Below are 7,407 nucleotides of genomic sequence, written 5' to 3' on the forward strand. Positions count from 1 at the left end.
ACGAAATATTGCTAAATCAAAAATATATATATCCTCACAGCCATACAACCAGCTTTGCAGTATTATTTTGTTTTAAATATTTTTATCAGGATCCGAGAGTCTCAGGATCATCTGTAATCGAGCCATCATAAGTCTGAAAGTATCGATAAGGCTACACGCGTATTCTACGTTGTTTTTGTGTTCTCCCACCGGGGAAACACATATCACCAGTTATTCGTGTTCGGGGGAACACATATCACGAGGAAAGGCATATATCACCGTGGCAACGGTATCACACAGGGTCACGTTCCACTCGAAGAAAAAGTCCTGGGAACAAGATTGAGCATGTATGAGAGGTCAGCATCAACAATCTTTTTTTTTTTTAATTGTACTCTTTCAAAGGAAATTTTGTTGGAATACGATTACTGCAACCCCTTTGTTGAACGTACGGGTCCGCCTACTTCTACCCACCGGGGTGGTTAAGGCCACACGGCAACCTCGTGCCTAGTCCCTAGCTTCCGTCGTTTAATTTTAAAATGTCTTTTGTCCTGCGCGCGCATAGCGAGAAACATAATGTCGGGAAGACATTTCATTGCAAATTTTCTTCAAACTTCGCAACAGTTAGTGGCGTTGGGCTCATCACACACAGGTATTCTATGGAAAAAGTATCGAGAGTTTGTATTGCACAATCCGGAGACTGTTACGAAAATCGAGTCTATTCTGCGTGCCCTGTCGTACATTCTTCCCGGAAGATTTGGCGCTTCTGAAGCGTTGGCCGAACTTGTCTTCTCCTCCTCGCAAATTTTGACTCTTTTTAACGATGGCATATTTTCTGATGGAAAGGTAACTGTTGATGAAACTACCACGCAAAGAAAGAACCCCGTCTTGCTGTGGTTAACTGTACTGGAATATTTGGAGGTGTTTATTGAACTGGGAGCCAGCCGTATCTGGGGAGAGGCAGGGAAGTGGATCATTGTGGTTGTCTTGCAAATTGCCAAGGCAGCTTTGAGATTCGTATTGCTGTTCAAGCACAGTTCTGGAATTCAGCGAACTCCATTGTTTCCTCTCCTCGATCGATCGAAGTTGCTGAACAGAGAAGAAAATGTCGGTCATCAAAATTTGACGGATGAAACTGGTGTCGAAGAGGAACAGGCAGTGTCTTCTGCGGACATCACCAACACTCCACAAAGTGGGCCCACATGGAGGGGGTCAGATCAGGGAGACTGATGAGATCCCTAAATGCAACACCAAATGACCCTGTACGCTCTTGGAGGCTTCCAAAGGACCCCTCTAATGCAAACAAGGCGCTTGAACCAACAAATCTGTCCTCACAAAGAATGTTGGCCGAGAGTCTGTACATTTCAAGACCACTGCTTCATATTTCAAGCATAACCCAGGTGACTTGAATGAGGATGAAAAAGCAGAATTGTCCAGAAGAACCCTTCTTCTGCTGTTTTACCTGTCGTTATCACCATTTTATGACATCTACTCAAAGACAAAAATTCTTGTTTGTTTAAGATTCATGAGTGATACCATTCCTGGAGTGTCTTTCATACTCAATCCCCTTCTAGATTACCTTCCAACATGGCAAAAGATTTACTTTTATAACTGGAGTTCCTAAGTACCCATGTTTCTCACTATCCAGGTAGTGAAGTAACCCTTGCATTCATGGATGATTTCACTCTCTGGACAGTTACCGGTAAAGGCACACACACTTCTTGGCTGACTTGTCAGACATTATTCTGTTGATTTACCAATATTTTGGGGGCAAAGGAAAGAACTTTAGCATCAAAAGTCCACTTGACCCTTTGGGCTACTTGTGGTAGAGTGAAGGTATGGTTGACATCCATCCTCTGGTTTCTTACATGTTTTTTGATAACTTACATGGAGCTCTTTCATTGTTGTGTGGATTTTGTTACAGCAATAAGCTTTTCGTAGGCTTACTATAAGAAGAAGGGTCATCCTGTTGATAATTGGAAAAGATGTTAACATTAAATTTATTCAGAAATCTCTTAATAAAAGTGTGACTAATTTAAAGTTTAAGTAACAAGAGCAGAAAAATTGAAAAACTGATTGTTTTTGATTGTAGCATCTGCCTTTGAGTAAGCATCCAGTAATCTTGGTAGTGGAATTGCCAACCATCGTATGAAGTGTTTTCAGTCACGTGATCAGTAACCTTATTTTTCCACCGGAACAAAAGAAGACGTTTGCATGATAATAGAGCTCAATTCCCGGAGGATTATTCGGGGACACCAATATGTTCTCTTTTTTTTTTTTTTATAATTATCTGCATCAATAAAGTGCAACTCAGCGAGAGGGGTAAATGGACAAGCCGAGAAGGGGAAGTGGGAGGGTACGGACTGCATATTTTTGGCGAAATGGGTGGCAAAAGTCTACAGAGACACGGGAGGCGTGGATCCGGTACCCTTAGGTGTGATAAGCGTCGCGGCATTACATACACGGCAGAAAAAAATAGACAAAAAACGATGTTGGAAATAAAAGAATAATAGCTCTGGGGTAGTTTCTGAGGTAAGGTGACGTTTAAATTCCAACATTGTTGACAAAATCAGACATGATTGGATGCTGCTATTGATGCTACTCTATCTAATGTGGATATTAATGCATAGTGCAATTTATAATGCCACAGCTCTAAATCGCGTTGGTGACGACTCTAGGCAGGTTTTTGTTCTCTTTTTTGGCCTTGACTGTGCACAAAACACAAAAGTTGTTTACTGAGGAACTAACCAATAGAAACGTGTTAGTTACGTAATTCATGCATAGTGTATGAGCGCAAAACAAAAGATTGTGCATGCACGGTCGTGGTATTTCCAACCAAAATCTTGGCATCTTTGTTTGCTCCTTTGATGTTTGCCGAGCTTCCTAACCATTCCCCTCTATTAACTATGCTTGGACTCATACAGTATAAGCCCTTTTTGAAACATCACTACCAAGCCGGCCTGGCCCACTTTTTGCTGGAAAATCCCACTTATGTTCATGCAGGATTGATCCTATAATTACAAGGTTGATGCACACCCAATTTTGACATCCAACACGAAGTGTCCCTTTAAGTCTAAGTGTTTGCTGAAAATTCAAGCCACACCACAAAACCGGGAACTCTGTGCCCTGATCTTTGTGAATAATGTGTGCGGGAGTTTTCCTAAGGGTATATCCAGGCATTTAAGTGCCCCTGAAATAAGAAAAAAAGTCACTTCGTTTTTTCTTCAGATTTTGAAAGTGTGGCCCCAGTTGTTTAAACAATGGATAACGTTATCTACCGGATAAATCACTATCCACTGGATAACTCAATTGGTTTAGCCTGCGAACAGGCTCCCGGCGAGGACAAAATAATTCGGAGTGCGAAGCGATCGGGGCGCTAACCGGGAGCTTGTTCGCAGGCTACAATTGGTTTTGCTAGTGTTTATCCGCTGGATAGTGATTTATACGGTGGATAGCGCTATCCATCCTTTGAACAACTGGGGCCTGACTAGCAAAATTTTAAGCTTTGATTTTTCTCCAAAGGCCGTTTTCTTTTAGTGTAAATTTCATATTTCACGGTCCGCCATTACACACGTTCAAAACTGACCGATTGGACCTCAAAGAGTTGGATCCAGGGAAAATAACGTCAAAGGCTTACTAGCTTAAAATCTCAGCGTGTGAATGTCTTCTCAGCATTCTTCATCTTGAGATTGGCATTGAGCGAGCAAACACCATTCACATGAAAGAATATGATTTTATAGGTAAATTGTATTTTTTTTATTAGCACGTTTATCATTTTATTGTTTCAGATGATGCCTTAACAGACACTGTACTTTTCTAGATAAGGAGATGAAAAGAGCAAATCTCGGGCCAGTAAATTATTGTAATCAAAGCCATAACGTCTTGGTTAGATCGTTGTTGGCCTTCTAATCCAGGTGTCACAGGATTCCCACCCTGGCGTTCATTTTCATGGTACCGGTATGTTTAAGAGGAAGTACTGTCCCTAAACTGAGTGAGTCCACTTAAACATAATATACAAAAATTTGGTTTTATCAACGGAGTTGATAATGTAAATTGGCCACCGTACAGAGATTCTAAAAGCTGACGTTTCGAGCGTTAGCCCTTCGTCAGAGCGAATCCTTTTTTTTTTTTTTTTTTTTTTGTCAGAGCGAATCGAGGGATTATGGGTTACGTGTAGTTTTTATAGTAGAGTAGGAGCTACGCTATTGGTGGTAACATGGCAACGTGAAAAATAGGAATATATTAGTTAAATGAAAAGCGTTCGTTAATACCGTGAGGATTAAGGGTGCCGATTTGAAAGATGAATTTTTGTTCCAGATTCTTGCGGCCTTCCGTCGTACCTAGATGTAGGGAAAAGCCGCAGATAGCCATGTGTTTTTTGAAGTGGTTAGGCAGATTAAAATGGCGAGCGACTGGCTTAGATGCATCCCTGTCATTCTTCTCAACATCGCGAAGGTGTTCGCGGAATCGGTCACCTAGTCGTCTACCTGTCTCACCGATGTATAATTTATTGCATAACGTACAGGTTATGCAATAAATGACATTTGCGGAGGTACATGTGAAACGATTCGTTCTGACAAAGGGCTAACGCTCGAAACGTCAGCTTTTAGAATCTCTGTACGGTGGCCAATTTAAATTATCAACTCCGTTGATAAAACCAAATTTTTGTATACTACTTCCCCACCGACGCAGCATCACAGTTTCTTTAGAAACTACCCCTTCATTCACTTAAACGTAAACATGTCCTCTGCATGCAATATTCCAGAAGGTGAAATCCTTGAATTGGCTCAAACCAGTTGTTGCTTGTAACATTTTCAAGAAACTGTACCATTCAGAAGGACCGAATATACACAAAAATATATATTGTTTCGGGTAACAACAATTGTATGGTACCATATAAAGAACCAAGAGTTGCATAACAAGATGTAATCAGAAATGTGATGCACCGGAACCGCTTGCTGTCATGCTTTGTGTATGGAAAACGGTCAGTGCTTGTACTTCAACTACAAGGAAATCGACCCGGAAGGTAAATTCTGCGAGTTGAACGATGAAAGCCAGTTTACCACCAATTCAAGTTCCTTGAAAACATTTGCGGGTTCTTCGAAGAGAACTGTTCAAAAAGGTATTCAGATAACTACTGATGAAGGCAGGTTCTATAAAGGATTTAGGAAAAACGTGAACGATGCCAGGCACTAACAATTATTGTCCTCTCTAGATCCCCTGTTTCGAAAAATACCAATAGCGGTCGATTGGTAATCGACGAAATAAGGCTCGCAAACTATTTTTATAGGCGCTCCGCCTTCGAAAATTTCCATTTCAACTTCACTACACAGACAAATGCAACCCATTAGGTTTATTTTGGTATCTTTTGGCCTCGCACCAGCAGCAAGCATGAACCACCTACATGTGGAACAATAACAACAACTAATTGACTACGGGGAAACGATTCCCTGTGACACCGCCGGATACGAAAAACCAAAAAACCCCCGTGGGGGAAAAAACTGGAAACGTATTCCCCGAACCAATGCAATGCCACAATCCCTCCGGGGTTTAGAGGACCTCTAGTTACAAAATAATAATGATTTATAAAAGAAACAAAAGTTAATCGGACTGATGCAGGCCTAGAATGCCTCACCACGTGATGAACTGACACTTTATAGACAACCTGCTACACCAATCGTACCCAGACCTTTCTGTTCTCGTGCCGTAGAAATATCAATTTCTGTCTTATTCGCACGCTCAACCGTCAGAAATTATATTTTTTAGATAAAGCAAACACTGGCTTACAGATGCGCAAGAGTTTGTTTTTTAAGCCTCGCATTCTGCTAGACCCGGTAACCCGCCAGGCCGGGGTCGCATTTTGCCATCCTTAATTAAGGCTTAAAGGTGGGGTAACCTGGCAACCCGGGGTTGGCTAGTGTCACCATATACTGCCTTTGGCGGAAGCGTTGCAACATTAAAAGTGATAATGAGAAACCACACCACTGAAAAGTTGAAGCAAGAGAAGATAGTGAGAGCAAAAGAGTATTAACCGGCAAATTGCGTCCTTCAAACGCCATTTTGCTTGTTTACGTACTTAGCGACCACGAAGTATTCTCGAGAAAGGTCACCCGGGATCCCGGTGTGATAAGATTGCATGTAAACGCGAGGTATTTTTAGACCCAACGTAGGCGGGTTACCCCAGCTCCCTGGATTACCTCACCTCCATGTAAATAGGCCCTAAAATGGCCTTAATTCTATAAATCTCGTATCAGAATCCCGGAATATGAAAAAATTATAATATTAATATTAAAAAAATTGACACAGACCACAAACGAAAAATAGACCAAAAAAGAAAAATTAACTAGTATCATCGAAGCTATTTCTTGAAGAGCAAGGTGATCGCATTCCAATTACTTCCAACAAAATATTATTTTCTCATATTCAGAAATCATACCAGTTTATTTTTCTTTATTAATTTATTATTCGTTTTTTGGCTATTTACCTTTATTTTTTTCTATTTGTTTACATTTTTATGAGATTATTATATATTTTCCTTCTCATTGGACGCTTTACTTCACCGATTGTTAGTAGTACGAGGACGAAAAATAAAAATAGTTTGCGAGCCTTGTTTTGTCGATTACCAATCGACCGCTATTGGTATTTTGCGAAACAGGGGATCTAGGGACAACAATAATTGTTATTGCCCGGCATCGTTCACTCTTGAATGTGTAATAAAGTTCTTTTTGTTTTGTTTTGTTTCGTTTCCTTTCGTTTCGTTTCGCCGAATAACGTAAGCCATTAGCAAGCTGCATCATTATGGAATTAGGGGTATTGTCTACACCTGGTTTTCGTCTTACTTGGCTGACCATACTCAGACAACTCAAATTGATAATCATGTATCTTCCAAGAGGAATTCGGTCACTGGAGCCCCGCAAGGTTCTGTTCTAGGACCATTACTCTTCCCAATTTATAATTTATGTAAATGACATTTATACTTGTTCTGATAAACTCAGGTTTTACTTGTTTACTGATGGTACAAATTTACTATATGCTGACAAGAATTTGCAGTCTCTAGAAGCCGTAGTTAACCATAAATTGAAAAATGTATGCGACTGGCTGAATGCAACTAAACTAACTATTAATGCAAAAAAATCAAATTTTGTCATTTTTAGACCCATGCAAAAGAAACTTAATTATCAGATATGCTTGAAAATACAAGATAACAATATGAACGCTGTAACAGCTCTTCAAATCAAGGATTATGTTAAATTTCTTGGGGTCCTAATTGACAAGCACTTTTAAAACTTGGAAAAAACACATTGATTACATTGCTTCTAAGATCAGCAAAATTGTTGGTTTAATAGCGAGATTGTGCCACCATGTACCATTAAACACCCTTCTTCAAATGTATCGATCACTTGTATTTCCACGTATGTATTGCGGTATAGC

General features: G+C 40.2%; 1 pseudogene; it reads left to right on the forward strand.

Annotated features, from left to right (window-relative positions):
• The first annotated feature begins 543 nt into the window (after nt 1–543).
• LOC137996337 (peroxisomal membrane protein PEX16 pseudogene) lies at nt 544–1,600 on the forward strand (annotated as a pseudogene).
• Nucleotides 1,601–7,407: the final 5,807 nt, after the last annotated feature.

The sequence above is a fragment of the Montipora foliosa genome, chromosome 3 (genome assembly GCF_036669935.1).
Source record: "Montipora foliosa isolate CH-2021 chromosome 3, ASM3666993v2, whole genome shotgun sequence".
NCBI classification, from domain to species: Eukaryota; Metazoa; Cnidaria; class Anthozoa; order Scleractinia; family Acroporidae; genus Montipora; species Montipora foliosa.